The sequence below is a fragment of the Coffea eugenioides genome, chromosome 2, assembly GCF_003713205.1.
Source record: "Coffea eugenioides isolate CCC68of chromosome 2, Ceug_1.0, whole genome shotgun sequence".
NCBI lineage: Eukaryota > Viridiplantae > Streptophyta > Magnoliopsida > Gentianales > Rubiaceae > Coffea > Coffea eugenioides.
This window is the reverse complement of record NC_040036.1, coordinates 49,649,222-49,675,036: the sequence shown is the minus strand read 5'-3', so window position 1 is coordinate 49,675,036 and position 25,815 is coordinate 49,649,222.

Sequence of the window (25,815 nt, the reverse complement as noted above, 5' to 3'; positions counted from 1 at the left end):
TTGAGCACGACCTATCACCCTCAGACGGATGGACAATCGGAACGAACAATCCAAACTCTCGAGGACATGCTACGGACTTGCATTCTGGATTTTGGAGGCAACTGGGGTCAACACATGACCTTAGTAGAGTTCGCGTACAACAATAGCTACCATTCGTCGATTCAAATGGCTCCATACGAGGCACTATATGGACGAAAATGCCGATCACCGATCTACTGGGACGAAGTTGGCGAGAAAAAGGCGCTAGATCCAGCAACTATTCCATGGATGGAAGAGGCTCGAGAAAAGGTCAAGTTGATACGGCAACGACTCCAAACTGCTCAAAGCCGACAAAAGAGTTACGCCGACAACCGAAGAAAAGACTTGGATTCGAAGTTGGAGACCATGTTTTCCTCAAGGTTACACCGTTACGGAGTGTCACGGCGGGTAGAGGAAAGAAATTGCAACCGAGGTTCGTCGGACCTTACAAGATCCTGCAGAGGATAGGTGCGGTGGCATATAGACTAGAGCTGCCGTCAAGTCTCTCTAGAATTCACGACGTCTTCCACGTCTCGATGCTAAAGAAGTACTATCCCGACCCATCCCATGTCTTACAACCAGAGGAGATCGACGTAGACGAATCGCTTGCTTACGAAGAGAAACCTGTCCAAGTGCTTGACCGGAAAGTCAAAGAGCTCAGAAACAAGCAGATTCCGTTAGTGAAGATACTATGGAGAAACCATGGGATAGAGGAAGCTACCTGGGAAGTGGAAGAAGAAATGCGAAAGAAATACCCTAACCTTTTCGTGAGTTGAGGTGAGAAATTTCGAGGGCGAAATTCTTTTAAGGGGGAGAGAGTGTGAGAACCCGTAATTTTTCCCATTTTCTAGGTTTTATTATCTTTCATGGCTTGTTTTCTGCATTTTCGTGATTAGGAAAAATTCTAGATACTTTTAAGGAGCAGATATAGTTTTTAGATGATTTTTCTAGTATCGAATAGGTTTTGAGAAATTAAGAGCGTATACCGGACGTGGGACCCACTAGTGCGAAAAGTTCGAAAAAATTCGGCCAACTAGGTTAAGTTTTGGATACTGGAATTAATTTACCGGGTGTTAAGAGATAAGTAGAGGTTGCAATTTGGATTGGTGTGAGAGGAAACAAAGTGATAGACTTGCATTAAATAAAGTGACAAGTGTCACTTGCCTATTGGATTGACTTGTATGACCACTATTCACCTTTTTCCATTTGACCCAAATAAATCACAAAAATTACAAAATTTCACCATTTTCTTCTCCTCTTGGCCGGCTACTTCAAGGACAAAAAGAAAGGGAAAAGCTCTCCAAGTTTTGCTTCAATCTTGCTCCAATCTACCAAATCAACCATTGAATCTTGTTTTTGCTCCATAGAAACACTTAAGGGAGTGATAGTGAGTTGTTTTGTGGAGTTGTTTGGAAGGCTAAAGTGATTAGTTGCTCTCCCTCTTGTGTTGCTAAGGTAAGTGAGAAGGACCCCTCTCCTCCCTCTAATGATGCTTAAATCACGATTGGTGGTAGTATAAGATGCACTTTTATGGATTATATCTTGATTTTTGGTTGAATTGATGAAGTTTTATAATTTTTGGGGAGTTTTCTGTTTTCATATGAATATGATTATGTGGTTATGTATGATGATTGGAAATGGTATTTAAGGAAGCTAGAAGGTGGAAAAAGTGGTTAATTGCAAGCAATTTCTGTTTTAGAAAGAAAATTGGAAAGTACGGTTTCTTTGAATTACATTCTGTCCGGTTTTGTAGCTCATAGTTAGAGGACGAATTAGCCTTGGGGTAAAACATGAAAGTTGTAGGGAATGCTATTTTAGAGGTGCATTCAACATTTCATGTCAATCGGAGTAGCGTAGCTTGAGAAAAGACGGAATTACCCTTGCTGCCCTGGTTTTACCCGAATGTGGGAATTGCTTCTGTCATTGGTTATTTTGGTTAGGAATGCTTCCGAATTGGTTGTTGTGGTCTTCTGATGAAATGTAGCCCTGTTTCTTAGCTTTCAGATGGCTTTGGAATTTCTGGATTTAGACTTAGTTAAGCTGATTTATGATGTTTGCACTAGAATACGTTCTGTGAATCTGTTTTTACGGTTCTGGTGTAGTAGATTGCATTTTTGACCAGGTTACACTCAAACCTGAGCTGAGTGACCTTCTGTAATATTGTATCCCTATCTCTTAGCTTCGAAACGGTGGGTCTTGTACCTTCATCCGACAATCGTAGTACTATTGGTACCAAAACCGCAAAATGATGTCAAAAACTATTTTTTTCCAGGTTAACACTTACTCCATTTCCGGATTTTTCTGGTTTCCTCTATTGCTTGTGTGTGCTTATGGAACCCTATTTTGGGAATATTTGGCATTGGTTTATGACTCGTTATCGAGTCTCATTGTACTTGTTTGCATGTTTTAGGGCGTGACGGTAGTTCACGACGCTCCTTTGACGGAGGTGCATGAAATATCATTTTCAAGCTTGGTGAGTGTACTACTCACTTGTGTGTTACTATATGGCTTTGATACTTGAACTTGATGAGTTAAATGTTATTGCACCAACGATATTGATTGAAGTGAGGGTGTAATTTATCACTCTCACTTATTGCTCATGTTATTTGAATGTTACATGGAATGTTACATGAAATGAAAAGTACTTGACTTGGTGTCGATTGGACGAGTATCCAATGACCATGATTGTTACCATTGAGCTCAACCCCATTGGTAATTGATTGAATCGAGCCTGCGAGGGCTTGGTCGTGCCAATTAATGAACCTTGGGGACTGTTATATGGAATCTTGTTGTATGAGAGACTCTCGATTCCGGTATACTCGAGTAATACCACAGTGCAAGTGTTTGGAGTTCGGGCCCGGTAGGGGTATGTTGGGTGGAAGGAATGGAAGTAAAGTGGAGTCTACGGTTGGTTACTCTTAAACAATGACGGAGGGTCAATGAGCTTCGATCAAGAATGTAAACGAGGAAAAGGGCTCTTGAGAGCCGCCTGTATCCTTTTATCACCACCATTAATGTGTGCCTTTGTTTACTTTTGATGAATTGGAATGAAAAGCTTTATGCTTATGTGAACTTTGCTGCTTGAGTGGTATTAACTCACTGGGCAATTAGCTCACCCTATTCCTTTTGTTTTCCTTACAGGAAAATAAATACTTTTGGACTGCAATTGATAGTTGATTGCCGAATTGAGCTAGTTGGACATATCTTTTGTATAGCTCATTGATTGAAACCCTAAATGTACTTTTGGGACGTTTTCTCTTTTGATTTGGCAAACCGTGTATATATCCACTTTTGAATACTTTTGTATGCCACTTTGGCTTGTAAATGCTAAATTTCAAGATGTGAATGTTTGCTTGTTATTTGGTTGGGTTCCGACGTTGCGAGTGTCGACATACGTATGCTTACCCTAACGGTCTGGTGTTTGCCGTGGCCGAGGAGCGTAAGGAGTTGGCCGAAGATAAGGCTAGTCTTAAGGCCGAGGTGAGACAGCTTAGGGTGGCCAATGAGAAACAGGCCGAGCGCATTAAGGGGTTGGAGTATGACGTACTAGAGGTAGAGAATAGGGTTGATGATCTCTGTACTCAGCTTAGGGAGACCCGTGAGCGTGAGTCTAAGAGAGCCCGAAAGGTGAAGGTTCGAGCCGCATCGATCCTGAACCTCTGCGCGGACGTGGTCGAGGGCGTGAGCGACGAGAACTCATGTGCGAGGCCCGAGGCTGGGGTTGGATCTACCCCGTCGGGTGGGTCTTCTAGTTCGTCATCGGACTAGGTCATGACTCCTAGGGTTTTGAGATAGTTTTGTTTTCTGTATATAGGGCGGATAGGGAAAGAGCCTTAGCTAATCGTTTTGTACGTTTGGATTAGCTACGTGTATATTTCTTTTGATGAGGCCATTCCCTCGTGGATTGTCCCTGTTTGTACTTGACTTGACTGTACTTGACTTGACTGGTTGTTGATATGTGTGTTGGTTGCCTTGTTTGGAATGTATATGTATGTTATTGTAAAAGTTTTTGGGTTTGACTTACATGCATTGATATTATATTGGTTTAGTACATTCGCCTAGACCAAGTAGAATTCATGGAAGGTACACGTAGTGGATGGGGACGTGGGCGCGGATATAGACAACCCACACCGGATAGGGGTACTGGGGAACCCTCATCTGGACTTAATCCTGACCCCAACGTGCAAATAGCTGCCACTATGCAGCAAATGACCAACCTGCTGGCACAAGTGGTGCAGCAACAAGGCCAGAACCCAAACCCTAATCCTGGAAATCCTGGAAACCCTGGCAATCACGTCGGGAGCGAAGACAGAGCTCTTGAGCGCTTTCAAAAGTTTGCTCCACCCAAATTCATTGGGGGGCCTGATCCAGATGTCGCCGAAAGGTGGTTCGAGAAGATGGTCGATATTTTCGCTGCCCTGCACTATACCGAAGAACGACAGGTTACTTTTGCCGTTTTCCAGCTGGAAGGGGCGGCCCGCTCTTGGTGAAACGTCGTTCGGCAAAAATGGGAGCGGGATCAAACGCCCAGGATTTGGGTAAATTTTATGAGAGAGTTTAATGCGAAATTCTTCCCTCCTCTAGTTCAGGAGAGGAAGGAAGACGAGTTCATCCGACTCCGCCAAGGGGCCCAGTCTGTCGCGGAGTACGAAAGCCAATTCACGCGCTTATCCAAATTTGCCCCTGAGTTGATCATGACTGAGCAACGGCGGATTAGGCATTTTATCCAGGGCCTAAATGTGGAAATTCAGAAGGACCTCGCGGTGGCCCAGATTAACGCTTTTAGCGAGGCCGTTGAGAAGGCCCAACGGGTAGAGAGCGCCAGGGTACAAGTACGGAACTTCCAGGCGAAGAAGTGGGGTTTTATGACAGCCCCACCTCCCCCTAAGGCGAACCAGAGGGTTCGGCGGGGCGCCTGCGCAGCTCTCGCCGGGACTCAGTCGTTCACTACATTCCTCAAATAAATTACAATATAAATCTCAAATATTACATCAAATGTTCCAACATTTACATATCAAAAGCGAAGCGTCCATGCTTCCACTGCGCCACTCTGATCCATGATCCCAATTATTATACAAGAGGTATTCCACAACAATAAAATCACAACAAGCCTTCCTTTGCCACGAGCCCTGTGGAGGGGAATAAAATATTTTTGGGGTGAGCTAGAAGCTCAGCGAGTAACCAGTAAAATCATTAAACAAATATATTTCACAATGTTGCATTTCGATCATTTCGATGATGTCATGATTCAGAGATCAAATGTACGTTTATTGCTCTCGTGAGCCCGTGAAATCATTGCACTTGAACACCCAACGCTCAAATAGATCATTTAACATTAACATTGAGAGGGAGCCCCTTTTTGAGCTCCAGATAAACATGAACATGAACCATAAACAAGGTGGAGACGTTGGTGTCCAGCACAAAACTTTCCCAGAACTCATGGAAGCCAAAATCATGTCATGAACTCACATGCAAGCACGCATGAAATGCCATCGAGTAAATAATGCAAGAAACATTTCACAAGTACTTTGGAAATAGTTTAGGGTCACTCACCTCCACGGCTCAGAAATCATCCATCATATAACATTGCCTTGCTCAAATCCAAGTCTTAGATCACAAACTCAATGCAAACAAATCCCTTCAAAGTTCGGACAGCACTTCCCCTGAATTTGCTAACTTTTCCAGCCATCATGGCATCATTAATTCCTCATTCCAACCCAAAGGTACACACACAACAACAAGTTCATCCAATAGCCATTCAGCAAGCTCCAAGTAGTACTAGTACAAGTCAAGCTAGGGAAAAGTCCGGAAATGAAAGTTAAGCTCAAAACCAGAAAAACAATTTTGACGTCATTTTACGGTAATGGTACCAAAGGTACTATGATATGCAATCGAATTAATAATGCAAGAAACATTTCACAAGTACTTTGGAAATAGTTTAGGGTCACTCACCTCCACGGCTCAGAAATCATCCAGCATATAACATTGCCTTGCTCAAATCCAAGTCTTAGATCACAAACTCAATGCAAACAAGTCCTTTAAAAGTTCGGACAGCACTTCCCCTGAATTTGCTAACTTTTCCAGCCATCATGGCATCATTATTTCCTCAGCCAATCCCAAAGGTACACACACAACAAAAAGTTCATCCAATAGCCATTCAGCAAGCTCCAAGTAGTACTAGTACAAGTCAAGCTAGGGAAAAGTCCGGAAATGAAAGTTAAGCTCAAAACCAGAAAAACAGGTTTTGACGTCATTTTACGGTAATGACACCAAAGGCACTACGATTATCGGATGAAGGTGTAAGATACACCGTTTCGAAGCTAAGATATAGGGCTACAATATTAGAGAAGGTCACTCAACCCAGTTTCGAGTGTAACCAGGTAAAAAATGCAAGAAACTACACCAGAACCGGAAAAACAGATTCACAGAACGCATTCTAGCGGAAACATCATAAATCAGGCTATCCAAGTCCAAATCCAGAAATTCCAAAACCAGATGAAAGATAAGAAACAGGGATACATTTTATAAGAAGGCCTCAACAACCAATTCGGAATCAATTCCAGCCAAAACAACCAATTACAGGCGCAATTCCTACATTCGGATAAAACCAGAACAGCAATAGTAATTTCGATTTTTCTCACTCTAAGCTACTCTGATTGACCTGAAATTTTGTAGGCACCTCTAAAATATCATTCCCTAAAACTTTCATGTTTTAACCCAAGGCCAATTCGGCCTCTAACTAGGAGCTAAAAATTCGGGCAGAATGTTCCTTCACAAAACCTAATTTTCTGAAATTTCTTCCAAACCAGAAATTGGTTGCAATTAATCACTTTTTCCACCTCCTAGAGTCCTTAAACATCATTTCCAATCATCATATATAGCCACACAATCATGTTCATATGAAAACAGAAAAATCCCCAAAAATTATAAAAGTTCATCAATTCAACCACAACTCAAAATATAATCCATCAAACCATCTCTTTAGCCATCACAAGTCACTAATTCACCATTATTGGAAACAAACAATGAATCTTTACACACCATACCTTGATACCTCACAAAAGATAGTAGCTTAGTGGTTCCTTCTCCAAAATAACTCCACCAAGACCTTGGAATCTCCTTAGTAACCAACTTTTATGGAGTGATTTGCAATTCCATCGGTTAAAACTCAAGATTGAAGTAAGAAATTGGAGTGAAAGATGAAGGTTTTTCTCTCTCTCTTGCTCTCCAAGTTTCAGCCATGAGAAGGAAGAAATGGCTTGATTTTTGGTCAAATTTTGGTTTTAGTAAAGTTAAGGTAAGATGGTCAAAAGTCCAATAGTGAATAGGATGGTGACACTTGTCACCTTTTGATTTAAAACTTATCTTTTTGTCTCTCCAATACAAATATCTTAACACTTTGTAAAATAATATCACTTAATACAAAATGCCAACAAGTTGTCAAAAATATAATGCATTTACCGCACTAGCGGGTCCCACGTTCAAAATACGCTTTTAATTTCTCAAAAATTAACCGATACTAGAAAAATTATTTTAAAACTATCTTTGCTCATAAACTTTATCTGGGGAATTTTTCTAATAAAGAAAATGTAGAAAAGGCGGGCGATTAAAAAAAATAAACCCTAGAAAATTAGAAAATTTCCGGGTTCTCACACTCATTCTTTCGGGGCGTCACAAACTCCCCTCCTTAAAAGAATGTCGTCCTCGACATTCCATCTTGTACCAATCAAGTCAAGGCATCCCGTAAAAATCTCTCAAGAGTCAAATCAAACCCACAGTCCGGCATCCTAAACTTCAAGCCTATGATACTCTACAGAGATCTGAAGCCTAAGCTCTGATACCAACTGTGACAGCCCCACCTCCCCCTAAGGCGAACCAGAGGGTTCGGCGGGCCGCCTGCCCAGCTCTCGCCGGGACTCAGTCGTTCACTAAAGTCCTCAAATAAATTACGAGATAAATCTCAAATATTACATCAAATTCTCCAATAATTACATGTCAAAAGCGAAGCGGAAATAATTCTCAACTATACATAAAATGATTTCCAAATCCAAACTATACAAGATATATGTCATCCAGTCACGTGAATAAGTACTACAAGTCCTTCCTTCGCTTTGAGCCCTGTGGAGGGGAATAAAATATTTTTGGGGTGAGCTAGAAGCTCAGCGAGTAACCAGTAAAAGCAATCATCAAATATATTTCACAATAATGCATTTCAATGATGTCATGATTCCAAGATCAAATGTATGTTTATTGCTCTCGTGAGCCAGTGAAATCATTGCACTTGAACATCCAACCCTCAAATAGATCATTTAACATTAACAGAGAGAGGGAGCCTCTTTTTGAGCTCCAGATAAACATGAACTTGAACCATAAATAGGGTGGAGACGTTGGTGTCCAGCACAAGACTTTCCCAGAACTCATTGAAGCCAAATCATGTCATGAATCCACATGCAAGCACGCATGATATGCAATCGAATAAATAATGCAAGAAACATTTCACAAGTACTTTGGAAATAGTTTAGGGTCACTCACCTCCACGGCTCAGAAATCATCCAGCATATAACATTGCCTTGCTCAAATCCAAGTCTTAGATCACAAACTCAATGCAAACAAGTCCTTTAAAAGTTCGGACAGCACTTCCCCTGAATTTGCTAACTTTTCCAGCCATCATGGCTTCATTATTTCCTCAGCCAATCCCAAAGGTACACACACAACAACAAGTTCATCCAATAGCCATTCAGCAAGCTCCAAGTAGTACTAGTACAAGTCAAGCTAGGGAAAAGTCCGGAAATGAAAGTTAAGCTCAAAACCAGAAAAACAGGTTTTGACGTCATTTTACGGTAATGACACCAAAGGCACTACGATTATCGGATGAAGGTGCAAGATACACCGTTTCGAAGCTAAGAGATAGGGATAAAATATCACAGAAGGTCACTCAACCCAGTTTCGAGTGTAACCAGGTCAAAAATGCAAGAAACTACACCAGAACCGGAAAAATAGATTCACAGAACGCATTCTAGCGGAAACATCATAAATCAGGCTATCCAAGTCCAAATCCAAACATTCCAAAACCATCTGAAAGCTAAGAAACAGGGCTAAATTTCATCAGAAGGCCTCAACAACCAATTCGGAAGCAATTCCAGCCAAAAAACCAATTACAGGCGCAATTCTTACATTCGGGTAAAACCAGAACAGCAATAGTAATTTCGATTTTTCTCATTCTACACTACTCTGATTGACCTAAAATTTTGTAGGCACCTCTAAAATATCATTCCCTACAACTTTTATGTTTTAACCCAAGGTTAATTCGGCCTCTAACTAGGAGATAAAAATTCGGGCAGAATGTTCCTTCACAAAACCTAATTTTCTGAAATTTCTTCCAAAACAAAAATTGATTGCAATTGTCCACTTTTTCCACCTTCTAGAATCATTATATACCATTTCCAATCATCATAGATAGCCACACAATCATGCTTATATTAAAACAGAAAAATCCCCAAAAATAATAAAACTTCATCACTTCAACCACAAATCAAGAAATAATCCATCAAACCATCTCTTTAGCCATGACAAGTCACTAATTTAGCATAATCAAGAACAAAGAAAGGATTGCTAGACATGAACCTTGAAATATCAAGAAAGTTGATGGCTTAGTCCTTTGCCTTCTCTAATCACTCCACCACTACCTTCAATCTTCCTAAACAAGTGACTTTTGTGGAGGAATTTGAAAGTTTAACGGTTGATTCACAAGATTGAGCAAGAAATGGAGTTGGAGTTGAAGGCTTTCTTCTTGTATTTTTGCTCCAAGAGGTTCGGCCAAGACAAGCTTAAAATGGAGACAAATTGGTCAATTTTTGAGGTTTAGTAAAGGTGATGCAAATTAGTCAAAATCCAACTTTGAATAAGAAGGTGACACATGTCACCTTTTGGTTTAAAACTTATCTTTTTGTCTCTCCAATACAAATATCTTAACACTTTGTAAAATAATATCACTTAATACAAAATTCCAACAAGTTGTCAAAAATATAATGCATTTACCGCACTTGTGGGTCCCACGTTCAAAATACGCTCCTAATTTCTCAAAAACTAACCGATACTAGAAAAATCATTTTAAAACTATCTTTGCTCATAAACTTTATCTGGGGAATTTTTCTAATAAAGAAAATGTAGAAAAGGCGGGCGATTAAATAAAATAAACCCTAGAAAATTAGAAAATTTCCGGGTTCTCACACTCATTCTTTCGGGGCGTCACAGGTTTTCCTGGAAGCAGCTCTGGGCAAGGGGATAAAGGTACCCCCTCTAAGTTCGGACGAGAAGCTGGAGGTGGACGACAGTCGGGTACAGGCAGAGGGGCTCAGTCCAGGGGTGGTTCAGCCGGAAGAGGCCAAGGCGGAAACTTCCAGAAAGGTTCAGGTTCGGCATCCCGTGGGCCTTGTGGGTACTGCGGAAAGCCGAATCACTCTGAAGATAATTGCTTGAAGAAGGGAGGTAAATGTCTGCGTTGCGGAAGCACATACCACAATCTTGCTACCTGTCCACTCTTAAAGCAAGACGAAAAGGGAGCTCAAATCGCGCCAAAGACCAATACGGGACCGGATAAGAGGAATGAGACGAATCCTAAGGTGCCAGCTCGAGTATATTCATTAGAACCTCAACAGGTCCCAGATTCCTCAGAGGTCGTAGAAGGTACGATCCCTATTTTCCACCGTTTTGCCAAAGTTTTAATTGATCCTGGTGCCACTCATTCCTTCGTTAACCCTGATTTCATGTGTGGCATCGATATAAAACCTGCTAGTTTACCATACGACCTAGAAGTTAGTACACCTACGGGGAATCAACGTTTGGTTACTAGTACGGTTTATAGGGATTGTGAAGTGTGGGTAGGGGAGAAGAGATTGTTAGGGGACTTGATAAGCTTGGTCGTCAAAGGGTACGTGTGAGAACCCGTAATTTTTCCATTTTTAGGTTTTATTCGGGTTAATGGCTTGTTTTCTGCATTTTCTTTATTAGGAAAATTTTCTAGATAATTTTTATGAGTAAATATAGTTTTTAGATGATTTTTCTAGTATCGAATAGGTTTTGAGAAATAAAGAGCGTATACCGGACGTGGGACCCACTAGTGCGAAAAGTTCGGAAAAATTCGGCCAACTAGGTTAAGTTTTGGATACTGGATTTAATTTACCGGGTGTTAAGAGATAAGTAGAGGATGCTAAGTGGATTGGTATAAGAGAAACAAAAGTTTGGCAAGCATTAATGAAGGTGACAAGTGTCACCATGGGATTTAGTCTTAAGTAAGACCACTATTCACCTTTTGTCCAATTGACCAAATAAATCACAATTGACCAAATAAAATTCACTTTTTAAACCATTTATTTTCCTTGTAAAAAATGGGGCGCGACAACAAAAATCACCAAAAATTCACCATTTTTCTCTTCATCTTGGCCGGCCCTCTCTCTCAAGAAGAAAGAAAGAAACTCTCCAAGTTCTTGATTTCATCTTGCTCCAAATCATCAAAACAACCACTTAATCTTACTTTTGTTCCATAGAAAACCTTAAGTGAGTGTTTGTGTTGGGTTTGGTGGAGTTGTTTGGAAAGCTAAGAGGACTTGTTGCTCTCTTTCTCTTGTTTCTAAGGTGAGTTATGAAGAACCACTCTCCTCCCTCTAATGATGCTTAATTTGTGCTTAGTGGTAGTATAAGATGCAATTTTATGGATTATTTCTTGATTTTTGGTTGAATTGGTGAACTTTTATAATTATTGGGGATTTTTATGTTTTAATATGAATATGATTGTGTGGCTATGTATGATGATTGGAAATGGTATGTAAGGGAGCTAGGAGGTGGAAAAAGTGGATAATTGCAAGCAATTTTTGTTTTGGAAGAAAATTGAAAAAATTAGGGTTTGATGTTCTTCATTCTACATGGTACTGTGGCTCATATCTAGGGGCCGAATTGGCCTTGGGTTAAAACATGAACGTTGTAGGGAATGATATTTTAGAGGTGCCTACAAAATTTCAGATCAATCGGAGTAGCGTAGCTTGAGAAAAGGCGAAATTACCCTTGCTGTCCCGGTTTTACCCGAATTTGGGAATTGCTTCTGTAATTGGTTATTTTGGTTAGGAATGCTTCTGAATTGGTTGTTGAGGTCTTCTGATGAAATGTATCCCTGTTTCTTAGCTTTAAGATGGTTTTAGAATTTCTGGATTTGGACTTTGGTAGCCTGATTTATGATGTTTGCACTAGAATGCATTCTGTGAATCTGTTTTTGCGGTTCTGGTGTAGTATCTTGCATTTTTGACCTGGTTACACTCGAAACTGGGTTGAGTAACCTTCTGTAATATTGTAGCCCTATCTCTTAGCATCGAAACAGTGGGTCTTGAACCTTCATCCAATAATTGTAGTGCCTTTGGTGCCATTACCGCAAAATGAGGTCGAAAACTATTTTTTTCAGGGTTAAAGCTAGTTTCATTTCCGGATTTTCTGGTTTCCCCTAATGCTTGTATATGCTTATGGAACCCTATTTTGGGAATATTTGGCATTGGTTTATGACTCGTTATCGAGTCTCATTGTACTTGTTTGCATGTTTTAGGGCGTGACGGTGGTTCACGACGCTCTTTTGACGGAAGTGCATGAAACACCATTTGCAAGCTTGGTGAGTGTACTACTCACTTGTGTGTTACTATATAGCTTTGATACTTGAACTTGATGAGTTGAATGTTAATTGTTTGAAGTGAGAGCGTACTTTATCACTCTCACTTATTGTTTATCATGTTATTGGAATGTTACATGGAATGTTACATGAAATGAAAGTACTTGACTTGGTGTCGATTGGACGAGTATCCAACGACTACAATTGTTATCATTGAGCTCAACCCCAGTGGTAGTTGATTGAATCGAGCCGGCGAGGGCTTGGTCGTGCCAATTAATGATCCTTGGGAAAATGTTATATGGAATCTTGTAGCATGAGAGACTCTCGATTCCGGTATACTCGAGTAATACCACAGTGCAAGTGTTTGGAGTTCGGGCCTGGTAGGGGTATGTTGGGTCGAAGGAATGGAAGTAAAATGGAGTCTACGGTCGGTTACTCTTGAACATTGACGGAGTGTCAATGAGCTTCGATCAAGAATGCAAACGAGGAAAAGGGTTCTTGAGAGCCGCCTGTATCCTTTTATCACCACCATTAATGTGTGCCTTTGTTTACTTTTGATGTATTGAAATGAAAATCTTGATGCTTATATGAACTTGGTTGCTTGAGTAGTATTATCTCACTGGGCAATTAGCTCACTCTATTCCTTTTGTTTTCCTTACAGGAAAATAAATACTTTTGGACTGCAATTGATAGTTGATTGCCGAATTGAGCTAGTTGGACATATCTTTTGTATAGCTCATTGATTGAAACCCTAAATGTACTTTTGGGGCGTTTTCTCTTTTGATTTGGCAAACCGTGTATATATCCACTTTTGAATACTTTTGTATGCCACTTTGGCTTGTAAATGCTAAATTTCAAGATGTGAATGTTTGCTTGTTATTTGGTTGGGTTCTGACGGGTCGGTTACTATTCATAGCCGACTCCGATTTTGTTTTTTTTTATTTTGACATTTTGACTTGTTTACGCGCGTTTGTAAGTTTCGGAACGCAATAGATCGCTCTAAACTGCACCGTTAGTCCTGGCGAGAGCTGGGCAGGCAGTCCGCTAACCCCTTTGGTTCGCCTTAGGGGAAGGTGGGGCTGTCACAGGTAGTATCAGAGCCTAGGTTTGAATTAGCCTGGGTGTAATAGAAATTCTCGATTTGAGGGTTCTTTGTTTATGGCCTTTAAGCTTATTTATGGTTAATTGCTCTTTTGGTGTAGGATGACCGGACAGGGTGAACTTAGTGATAGTCTTCCGGGTGAGAGACCTCGTGGAGCGCTCCCCGTGATACCATACCAGATACGGCCAGGAGGGGCCGTCGTGCGTTGGAGCCCGTCTAATCGTCTCCGACGGTGTGAGTGTCGACATAAGTATGCTTACCTTAACGCTCTAGTGTTTGCCGTGGCCGAGGAGCGTAAGGAGTTGGCCGGAAAGAATGCTAGACTTGAGGCCGAGGTGACCCAGCTGAGGGCGGCCAATGAGAGACAGGCCGAGCGCATTAAGGGGCTAGAGTATGATGTGCTTGAGGTAGAGGATAGGGTTGATGACCTCTGCACTCAGCTTAGGGAGACGCGTAAACGCGAGTCCAAGAGAGCTCGAAAGGTGAAGGTTCGAGCTGCCTCGATCCTGAACCTCTGTACTGATGTGGTCGAGGGCGTGAGCGACGAGGACTCATGTGCTGGGCCTGAGGCTGGGGTTGGATCCACTCCGTCCGGTGGGTCTACTAGCTCGTCGTCGGACTAGGTCACGACTCCTAGGGTTTGTTTTGGATAGTTTTGTTTCTGTACATAGGGCGGATAGGGAAAGAGCCTTAGCTGATCGTTTTGTACGTCTAGATTAGCTACGTGTACATTTCTTTTGATGTGGCCATTCCCTTGGGGATTGTCCATGTTTGTACTTGACTTGACTGTACTTGACTTGACTGCTTGTTGCTATGTGTGTTGTTTGCCTTGTTTGGAATGTATATATCTCCTTGGAAAAGTTTTGGATTTTACTTACATGCATTGTTCTTGTATTGGTTTAGTACATTTGTCTAGACCAAGTAAAGTTCATGGAAGGCACACGTAGTGGACGGGGGCATGGGCGCGGTAATAGACAACCCACACTGGATAGGGGTACTGGGGAAACCTCTTCTGGACCTACCCTGACCCCAATGTGCAAATAGCTGCCGCTATGCAGCAAATGACTAACCTGCGCTCGCACAAGTGGTGCAGCAACAAGGCCAGAACCCAAACCCTAACCCTGAAAACCCTGGCAACCATGTCGAGAGCGAAGACCAAGCTCTCGAACGATTCCAAAAGTTTGTTCCATCCAAGTTTATTGGGGGGCCCGATCCGGATGTTGCCGAGAGGTGGCTCGAAAAGATGGTCGATATTTTTACAACCTTGCACTACACCGATGAACGGCAGGTGACTTTTGCCGTTTTCCAGTTAGAAGGGGCGGCCCGTTCCTGGTGGAACGTAATACGGTAAAAATGGGAACGGGAACAAACGCCCAGGACTTGGGTGAATTTTATCAGGGAATTGAACGCGAAATTCTTCCCTCCTCTAGTTCAGGAGAGAAAGGAAGATGAGTTTAGTCGACTCCGTCAAGGGGCTCAATCTGTGGCGGAATACGAGAGCTAGTTCACCCGCCTGTCCAAATTTGTGCCTGAGTTGATTGTGACAGAGCAACGGCGAATTAGGCATTTTATCTAGGGCCTAAATGTCGAAATCTAGAAGGACCTCGCAGTGGCTCAAATCAATGCTTTTAGCGAGGCCGTTGAGAAGGCCCAACGGGTAGAGAGCGCGAGGATGCAAGTACGAAACTTCCAGGCGAAGAAGCGGGGTTTTCCTGGAAGCAACTTTGGACAAGGGGATAAAGGTACCCCCTCCAAGATCGGACGAGGAGCTGGAGGTGGACAACAGTCGGGTACAGGCAGAGGGGCTCAGTCCAGGGGTGGTTCAGCCGGAAGAGACCAAGGCGGAAACTTCCAGAAAGGTTCAGGTTCGGCGTCCCGCGGGCCTTGTGGGTACTGCGGAAAGCCGAATAACTCTGAAGATAATTACTGGAAGAAGGGAGGTAAATGTCTGCGTTGCGGAAGCGCAGACCACAAGCTTGCTACCTGTCCACTCTTAAAGCAAGACGAAAAGAGAACTCAAATCGCGCCAAAGACCAATACGGGACTGGATAAGGGGAATGGGACGAAACCTAAGGTGCCAGCTCGAGTATATTCATTAGAACCTCAACAGGTCCCGGATTCCTCAGAGGTCGTGGAAGGTACGATCCCTATTTTCCACCGTTATGCCAAAGTTTTAATTGATCCTGGTGCCACTCATTCCTTCGTTAACCCTGATTTCATGTGTGGCATCGATATAAAACCTGCTAGTTTACCATACGACCTAGAAGTTAGTACACCTACGGGGAATCAACGTTTGGTTACTAGTATGGTTTATAGGAATTGTGAAGTGTGGGTAGGAGAGAAGAGATTGTTAGGGGACTTGATAAGTTTAGTCATTAAGGGGTATGATGTAATTCTGGGTATGGATTGGCTAGCCAAGTATAATGCCCAACTGGATTGTAAAACAAAAGTGGTAGAATTTCGCATTCCTGGTGAGGCGACCTTAAGGTTGGATATAAGGGGGCGGTTAGCCTCATCTGCTTTGATTTCGGGCATTCGGGCTAGGAAATTGCTAAGTAGAGGGGCGCAAGGATTTTTGGCCTTTTTGATCAACAACCCCGCAGATAAAGTGAAGGTAGAGGATGTGGCCATAGTGAAGGAATTTCCGGACGTGTTTCCTGATGAGTTAGTAGCCTTACCTCCGGAAAGAGAGATTGAATTCAAAATAGACCTGCTACCAGGATCCTCACCTATCTCAAAAACACCATACCGAATGGCTCCTGCTGAGCTCAATGAGCTAAAGTTGCAATTACAAGACCTTCTGGAGCGGGGATTTATTGAAGAGAGTGGGTCTCCTTGGGGAGCTCCTGTACTTTTTGTGAAGAAAAAGGATGGTGGGTTAAGGATGTGTATCGATTATTGGGGCCTGAATAATATTACGGTGAAAAATAAGTATCCACTGCCCCACATAGATGAGTTGTTCGACCAGCTGCAAGGAGCAGTGGTCTTTTCAAAATTGGACCTCCGCCAAGGGTATTACCAGTTATTAATCAGGAAGGAGGATATTCCGAAAACTGGCTTCAACTCGAGATATGGGCATTACGAGTTCGCAGTTATGCCCTTTGGATTAACCAATGCTCCTGCCGCCTTCACGAATTTAATACATAGGGTGTTTAAGCCCTACCTGGATCGATTTGTAGTAGTCTTCATTGATGACATCCTGGTCTATTCCAAGACCCGTGACAAGCATGAGCAACACTTGAGGATTGTCTTACAAACCCTAAGAGATCATCAACTGTACGCCAAGTTTAGCAAGTGCGAATTTTGGCTGGAGAAAATTGCTTTTCAGGGACACGTCATTTCTCAAGAGGGTATTTCAGTTGACCCGGCGAAAGTAGAGGCTGTGACTAATTGGAAGAGGCCAGAAAATCCAACAGAGGTCCGCAGCTTTCTAGGACTGGCTGGCTATTACCGGCGTTTCATCAAGGACTTTTCCAAACTAGCCGGTCCTCTAACCGATTTGACGAAGAAACATGGTCGGTTCTTATGGAACGCCTGAAGTAAGACAAGTTTTCAAGAATTAAAGAAGAGATTGACCATGGCTCCAGTTCTAGTCTTACCTAACAGAGGTGACGGGTTTGTTGTGTATACTGACGCGTCACGAGAAGGCCTGGGTTGTGTATTAATGCAAAATCGAAATGTGATATCTTTTGCCTCGAGAAAGTTAAAACCTCATGAGCAGAATTACCCGACCCACGATCTGGAGCTAGCTGCCGTTGTTTTCGCTCTTAAAATGTGGAGACACTACCTATATGGGGTAACCTTCGAGGTTTACTCCGATCACAAAAGCTTGAGGTACCTCTTCTCCCAGAAGGAATTGAACATGAGGCAGCGACGGTGGATGGAATTTCTGGAGGATTACGACTGTACTATCAACTACCATCCAGGAAAGGCGAACGTAGTGGCCGATGCTTTGAGTCGCAAGGCGCAAGTAGCAGGATTAATGATTAAAGAGTGGAATTTGCTCGAGTCGGTTTGCGAGTGGAAACCCTGCCTTGGGGGCCATAAAGTGATTTTTGGCAATATTAAAGTGACTTCCACCTTCTTGGAAAGGATTAAAGAAGCTCAAAAGGAAGATGCACTGGTGCAGAAATGGGGAGAGAAAGTGGGAAAAGGAGAAACCATTGACTTCAATTTTAGTCCTGAGGGTATTTTAAAATACCGAAACCGAATAGTGGTGCCGAAGGATGAATCATTGAAAACGGAGATTCTAGAGGAAGCCCATCGATCCAAGTATACAATCCATCCGGGTAGTAGCAAGATGTATCAAGACCTGAAAGGAACCTATTGGTGGGACAATATGAAGAAGGAAATTGCTCTGTACGTGCAAAAATGTCTCATTTGCCAACAGGTTAAAGCAGAGCATCAAAAACCATCGGGTTTCTTACAACCCCTTGAGATACCTGAATGGAAGTGGGAAAACATCACTATGGATTTCGTTTCAGGTTTGCCGCGAACGCAACGAGGACACGATGCCGTTTGGGTGATCGTCGATCGATTAACCAAGTCGGCTCATTTCCTGCCGGTAAACATGAAGTATTCCATGGACAAGTTGGCCCAGCTGTATATGGACGAGATCGTAAGGCTACACGGCGTTCCAGTCAGTATCGTCTCCGATCGAGATCCACGTTTCGTATCTCGATTTTGGCAGAAATTCCAAGAAACTCTAGGAACGAAACTCAACTTGAGCACGACCTATCACCCTCAGACGGATGGACAATCGGAGCGAACCATTCAAACTCTCGAGGACATGCTACGGACTTGCATTCTCGATGTCGCGCCCCACTTTTGAATGTGTGAATTGTGTGAGTGATGTGTGTGTGAAGTGTGGTGTGAACGTGTGCAAAATGAAAAGTAAAAAGGCCATGGGACTTTGGAAAGCGACGATTTGGCCAATTGAAATTTTAAAAAGGGTTTTTTAAATATGAAAACGGAGTCGCCACTTGGTATAGATTTGGGGTGTACCAAGTCACCCAAAAAGTGTTTTTTAAAGACAAAGTAGTAAAACCCTTTTTAAAACGACTCCTAGTCCACATAAGCCAAAGAAAAAGGTTCGGGGGTCACGTTTGACAAAGGGGAAGGCAAGGATAGAATCCAAGGCACCCCTTTGACCTAGCCAAGGCTAGTTGCGCGACTTAACCTTACCTTTCCTAATTTTCTACCCAATATATGTTCGCACGTTGGATATGACTATATGAATGCAAAACGGAGAGAAAAATGCAATCCTAAATTCTACGATGTCTCTCGTGAGGCTTTTGATCCCAAACCACATGAATTGTGGCGGCCAACAAAGGAAAACCCCATAGAGGTCGATTAATGCAAATGAGACTCAAATGTGCAAGTGTGGAAGTGTATGAAAAGAAATTTAAAAATCCAAGTGTATGAAATATAGTGATAAGTGCATATAGGTGTAATTAAATGCAATTTCGTGAAGTAGAAATCAAAATGAACAATAAGGAAAGGAAATGTGAATTGAAAAGAATGAGTGAGTGATAAATGAGAATGAATGAACCTAAGGGAATGCATCAGGTCGGGTATGGGAATGACTCCTAACTTGTCGACTTCGATTTTCCCTTTGATTAGAAGGCAAGACTAGCGTGCTAAGGCTATCGAGTAGCCACACTCGCTCGTTTCCCTTACCCAAGGGGGTTTCTCAAGCAAATGGACCCTATAACTAGCATGAAATGCAAAGGCCTAAAATGAAAGGGAAAAGGTTAGAGGGACATGCCAAATGCCATAAAAACTAAAAAAATGCATGAAATGTAGTGAACATGCAAACATGTACTAACGAGGGGAAATCCCTAAGGGTCTAGCGTTGGACTAGCCCATTCTATGAATTCCGACTAGCGTTGGACTAGTGGAAACGTACATTCATTCATCACATTCATTCAGGCTATGGAAAGCGAGTAGACATGCCAAACACTTATAAACACATAGCACGTAACACTTAACATGCTCGACTAGATGCAAAACCTAATAAAGCAAGTAACACGTAACACAAAGGCATGCAACCAAACTAATGAACTTATTACATTCACTAATTAAAACAAAAGGGGAAAGGGAAAATGGACCAAATTGCTCGCCAAAGCTCTATCTATTACAAGCCAAGAGGTGTACACATACCCCATTAAAGAATAACTTCATGAAAATAAAAGTAAATGACATAAGTAAAAGGAATTGAGGAAAAACTAGGAAAGCAAAGTAGGCATGCAATTCACTTAACACGTTGGGTCACATAGGAGAGAAACAAAAGGGATAAAAGAAATTATACCGCCCCTTTGAATGGTGTCCAAATGAAAGAAAAATGGCTTCAAAACAATAAAAAAGTCAAGGTACCTCAAATAGTAAAGTATAACAAAGTCACCAAATCTCTCCTAATTGCAATTTAAATGAAATCAAATAATGCATAAGTTTCAGAAAAAGGACCCACCAAGGACCCAATTACCAATTAAAGACCCAATTGCAAACCTTAGTCAACCATTCGAATTCAATCGAAACATTTAAGCACTCCAAAGGTCTCAAGAGCCAAGAAAAGGTCAAACAACCAATTTATTTTAGGGAAATTAAAAAAATAGGCAAACACAAGCTCATTCGGTCATGAAACCCCTAAAATCATGACTTAAGTGCAATTGACAAAACATGGTAGTTAATTGAAACAAAACAAGCCATGAAGTTGCACAAATTAAAATTGCCAAGGACCAAATTGATGAAATTATTTAATTGATTGGGTTCTAGTGGAACAAGGAGAGACTTGGGGGCCAAAGTGCAAATTTTTGAAAGTTCCATGCATGCAAATCACGTGGAAGAAGAATTTCTGCAACAAACAATTTCTGCAATGCCAAACCAGCTGCACTTCTTCATAATTTGTGAACTTCCTTAGGCTTTTAGACCAAAACAAATGCAGTTCGCACAAAATAACAAAACACCACTTGATCTACCCACTTTATAATGCAACAAAACAAGCAATCAAACAAAAAGAGCCTGCAAAAATGATGAAGCAAATTTTCTGCTGCAACATTCATCCAGAATTTTTCCTTTTTTGCAACTTTAAACTCTCAACTGCAGGTTTCATAGAAAACTTCAAACAAAAGCCACCAAAGACCCTCACTCAATCACCATTTAACAACTAAACACTTTGATTAACACAACACAGCTGAACATGCAACAAAAAAAAAAAAAAGGCAGAAAAACACCCACAAAAACTCATGCAACTCGGCTGAAGCTATGCTGCGTTTTCTTTTATTGCAACTTTCAGGGTTTCTGATGCAGTTCAAACGCAAGGAACAACTTAGGCAACAAAGGTTTGGACAAGATTACCAAACATTCTTTCCACTTTTTAATCATAAAACTCTTATGTGTAAACACAACAATTCAAGGAAAGAGAGCATGCAAATCTGAAAAATTTTCTCTGCAGCATTCTACAATTTTTCAGCCACGGCATTTCTTTTCATCATGCAAACCAGATTTTTAATTCAAATACAAAGCTTTGATTAGATATTTCTCAAACCAGCATCTTAACTCTAACTAAACAACAAGCTGCTTAACTCAACTCCAAACAAACAAAAACAATGAAAGAGCTAATGCATTACAGAAAATCTGGACAGACATTCATGTAGAATACTTTGGCAATCTGAAATCCACTTTCCAGCTCAAATATTTTAGATGTTTAAACACTCAAACTCAACACCCAACCTTCCATTGATTCCCTCCAACACAAGATCAAACATGAAACTGAAGGGCAAAACTTAACCAGCAACCAAAGGAAAGGAAATGCGGCAGGGAAAAGACCGAAAAAATGCAGCAGCTTTTGCTTGCTGTGTTTTTGAAAGGAGGAACTTTTAAATAACTTGGTGACTTCAGCAATTCATACCATGAGTTTCCAACAAACTTTCCGTTTCAAAATACATCAGAAATGATCTACATTCACACTAAACTCTGACCCAAACAAATCAGGAAAATAAGTCGCAAACTTCTGCATTTTCTAATTACAACATTGCCGCAGCTATGTGTCAACAATTTTGGCCAAATCTGCCCACAATTCAAATGGTTTACTACTGAATGTCATACAAGACTTAAAACAACATTTTTCATGCATTTCCAAGCATTATTTACTAATGAAAAATTCCAGAAACAACTGCAAATTCTGGTTTCACTCCCTTGGCAAGTCACATAAATTTTCCAGCACTTGGTTGGTCTTAAATCCGAATTTACCTCGGTTGAATCATTGTGTTAAGAGCTTTCTATTTTCATTTCATTTTCTGGTTTGGACATGCTTATAAACTCTTAAATTCCTTATGCACGTATCAAGCTAGCATATGAATATTTCCAGCTCAGAAATCAAGTTCAAATAATATCCATAACCATCAAAATTTCCAGAAATTTTTCTGTTTGGTCCGGATGATCTTGCCTTAAGGCAGATTGCACTTTTGAATTTTTATTCCTCTGTTTTATCAAACTGATTGGCTACATGCAGGGCCTAAGTACTCATTATTAGCTGCATATTTATGATTATAAGCCCAAATTACAAAAATCAAAACCAATTTAAGCTGCACTACTCCAAGCAAGCTCACGGCAAAATTTTCTAGCCAAGACAGAATTTTCCACAGCTTTGTTTTCACTATTTGATTGCGAAATTTAACACATGCAAGACTCTAATCCTGATAATCATCCAAAATCCAGTTAGATAAACATCTTTCATGCTCAGATTGTCCAAATTCAGACCCATTCAGCAGCCAAAATAAAACAAGTGCATCAAGCTCACGGCAGGAGCTTTATATCTAACCAGAATTTCTGCAGGCTTTCACTATGCCATCCGAAGGTACAAATCAACATGCATGGTGGAAATCATCACATTTTCATTTGGCTAAATCCACTTAAGTGCTCAAGTCATCACAGGAATTCAGAAATAGAGTGCATTATCATCTCAGCTTTCGGATGGTACCTCAATATTCAAAACAGAATTTTCTAATGATTCAATTCAACATCCGACTGCTCTAACATCACATGCATGTTACTAGATAACTCAAATTACCTCAGATTTATCCTAAAAATGATCCATAAATTACCTCACAACTAGTCAAGCTTTCACACGAAAATCTGGAAAATGTTTTCCTCCTCTCGGCTCACAAGCACGCGACAGGTTTTCTGTTTTGGGTTGGTGTGGCTGTGGTTGTCGGTGGAGATGGTGGTTGTTGCGGCTGGAAACTTGATTGCAGCTGGTAGAACAGAAGTGCAAAAGGGTGAAGCTCGCTCACAGCTTCTCTCTGTCTTACTTCAACTCACGGACGGAACCAGAAAAATTTTTGCCGCTCGCGGATCCTTTTCTTCCCTCTCGGATGCACGGTTGCCGCTCTCTCTCTCTCGCACTTTCTGTCGATGGTCCCAAGGCAGAGGCTGGAGAGGAAGTGTTTTGGAATGTTGGAGTTGCTCAAAATGGGAAACCAGTCACGAATGAAGGGAAATGGGGTGTGAGTGGAGACTCAGATGTCATCCGGCAGAATTGGAGATGTTTTTGTTTTAAAGTTGGCCCAGGAAGCCTTGCTCACTCACGGCTGAAAAGCCATTGAAAAAAAATATATTGTGGTGGATGGTAGTTGATATACTAGTGTGTGATATAGTGGAGTGCATTAGTGGTTATAAGTCGGCATAGAGATGGAAGGTGCTGGAATGTAAAATGGAAATGGATTCGGCAGAAATAGAATTGTGATTTTTTGATTTTTTGATTTTTTGAAACAAACAAAATTGATAATAATAAAAAGAAATAACCAAAACAAAATAATTAACATTTGATGAAAAATAAACTAGAACAATAAAGTGCAATTTCCATTTCTTTTCCATTTCCTATTTTCATCGTTTTTCTCTTTTTTTTTTCTTTTCTTTTTCAAAATAACTTAACAAAAATAAACAAAATGCCAAAAGATTGAATTTAGAAGACATAAAACATATTTTGTGGGCAATTTTCTTCTTTTTTTCTTTTCTCTCCTCTTTTCTCTTTTCTTTTCACTTCTCATTTTCATTCATTTTCCAAGAGATTCTATGCTAACAGCTTAAAAATAAAAATAAAACTAGAAACTAAAACTAAAAATCGAATAAAACTAAAATTAAAAAATTAAAAATAAACAGCAAATGAAATTACACCAAAATTTGGTGTCTACAGTTTGCCCCACTTTGTCTGAGTTTTGAAAAAACTTGAGACAAAGAAGTAGACACCAAATATTACCTGTGTTTTCGGCTGCAATGGACGCTTCTGAAATAAGGATCGACCTCTTTACATTTTTTTTTTTAAAATGGAATTGACCCAAACAGGAAATTAAAACGGGACTGACCCGAGCAGAAATTTAAAATTGGGACTGACTAGAGAAGGAAATTCAAATCAGGACTGGCCCGAACAAGCTTAATCGCGGGACTGACCCGAATGAGCTTTTGAATCGTGGGACTGACCCGAAAATTTGAATTTGATCGAGGGACTGACCCGATTGCTTTTGAATCGTGGGACTGACCCGAATGAGCTTTTGATCGAGGGACTGACCCGAAAATGCTTTTGATCGAGGGACTGACCCGAAAATGCTTTTGATCGTGGGACTGACCCGAAAATGTTTTTGATCGAGGGACTGACCCGAAAATGTTTTTGATCGAGGGACTGACCCGAAAATGTTTTTGATCGAGGGACTGACCCGAAAATGCTTTTGATCATCGGTCAGTGGGATTAAACCCGATCCTGCCGTGACGAAATTTGATTCGATTTTGGTTTTTGATTGATGATTTTTGCTTCTTTTTGACTTTTCAAAATCTTTACAAAAAATTACTTTGCCCCAGTATGATGAATTTTTGCTATTTGAGTCCAGAGTTGATTCTGTATCGCCATGCTGTTGCATTTTTTTGATGAAATTTGCTTGCGACATTTTCAATCTGCCTTTGTTCATTAGGACTCTTTCCGACACCGATTTCAATGCAAGGTGTGATTGTTTTCATCCATGCATGAAATTTCCTGCAAAAGAGAAAAAACAAAGGAATTGCCACCATTATTTGATCCGTTTGTCCTTGAGAATCGTGTAAACATGAGTCTTTGGGTGCCTTCGTCAAAGTTGACCGTGGCATCTGACTTGGTTGGATTTGTCATTTCTAAACGTCTCTGATTTTTCCCGACTAACCGAGCGTGCATTTTGCCATATTGTGAAGCTTGCGTAACCGACCTTGCTGAATTTCAACCATTTTCGCAAGATGACTGAACCCAAGTATGCTTTGAATAAACCATGGGGTTATCATTCACCAAAATTCGATGATTTAAAAGTAATTTCACCTATCATGCAGAAATGAATATGTGAAAGAATGCAAACACAAACCATTTGTGCTTAAAGCCTACAAAAATGCCATGAATACAAGCAATTGAGAAAAAATGAGCTTCCTAAGAATGAATTTGCTAAAGAAATATTTTTACAAAACGACACAGTTTTGGCCAACGGATGTCATATTCGAGTTCCTGAATATCTTTGTTCTGCAATTCGACACTGGCAGAAGTATTATGAAGAGAAATTCCAAATGAACCAAGTCATCAACTGTTCTTCCTCGTGTTTGCTCATTGAAGAAACCTACCTAGCGCCCTTTCGGGTTTTCATCAAGGTTGCCCCCACCCCCCCCTTTTTTTTTGTTTTGTTTTGTCTTTTCTCTTTTTTCTCTTTTTTTTTCTTTTTTTCCTTCTTTTTTTTTCTTTTTGAGGTGCCCTTTCGGGTTTTTACGTAAGAAAGCAATGGAAGAGCTCAACCATAATCGCCTCAGAAGTATGAGTTAAAGATTTCTGACATCAGTAAAATGCACTTCCCTTGTAAGATTAAGCGAAGGCATTATGGACATCACTTGTCAGTTGATTAGCAAACTTTCCAATAGAAATATAGCAAGTGACGAAAGCCAGGACTTTGGGCTTTTGTAATGGAGTCAGGTGGGATATGTCAAGAAAAGTTAAGGCTTGAAAACAATTTGCTCTTATGAGAGGTGAAATAACCTGAGATTG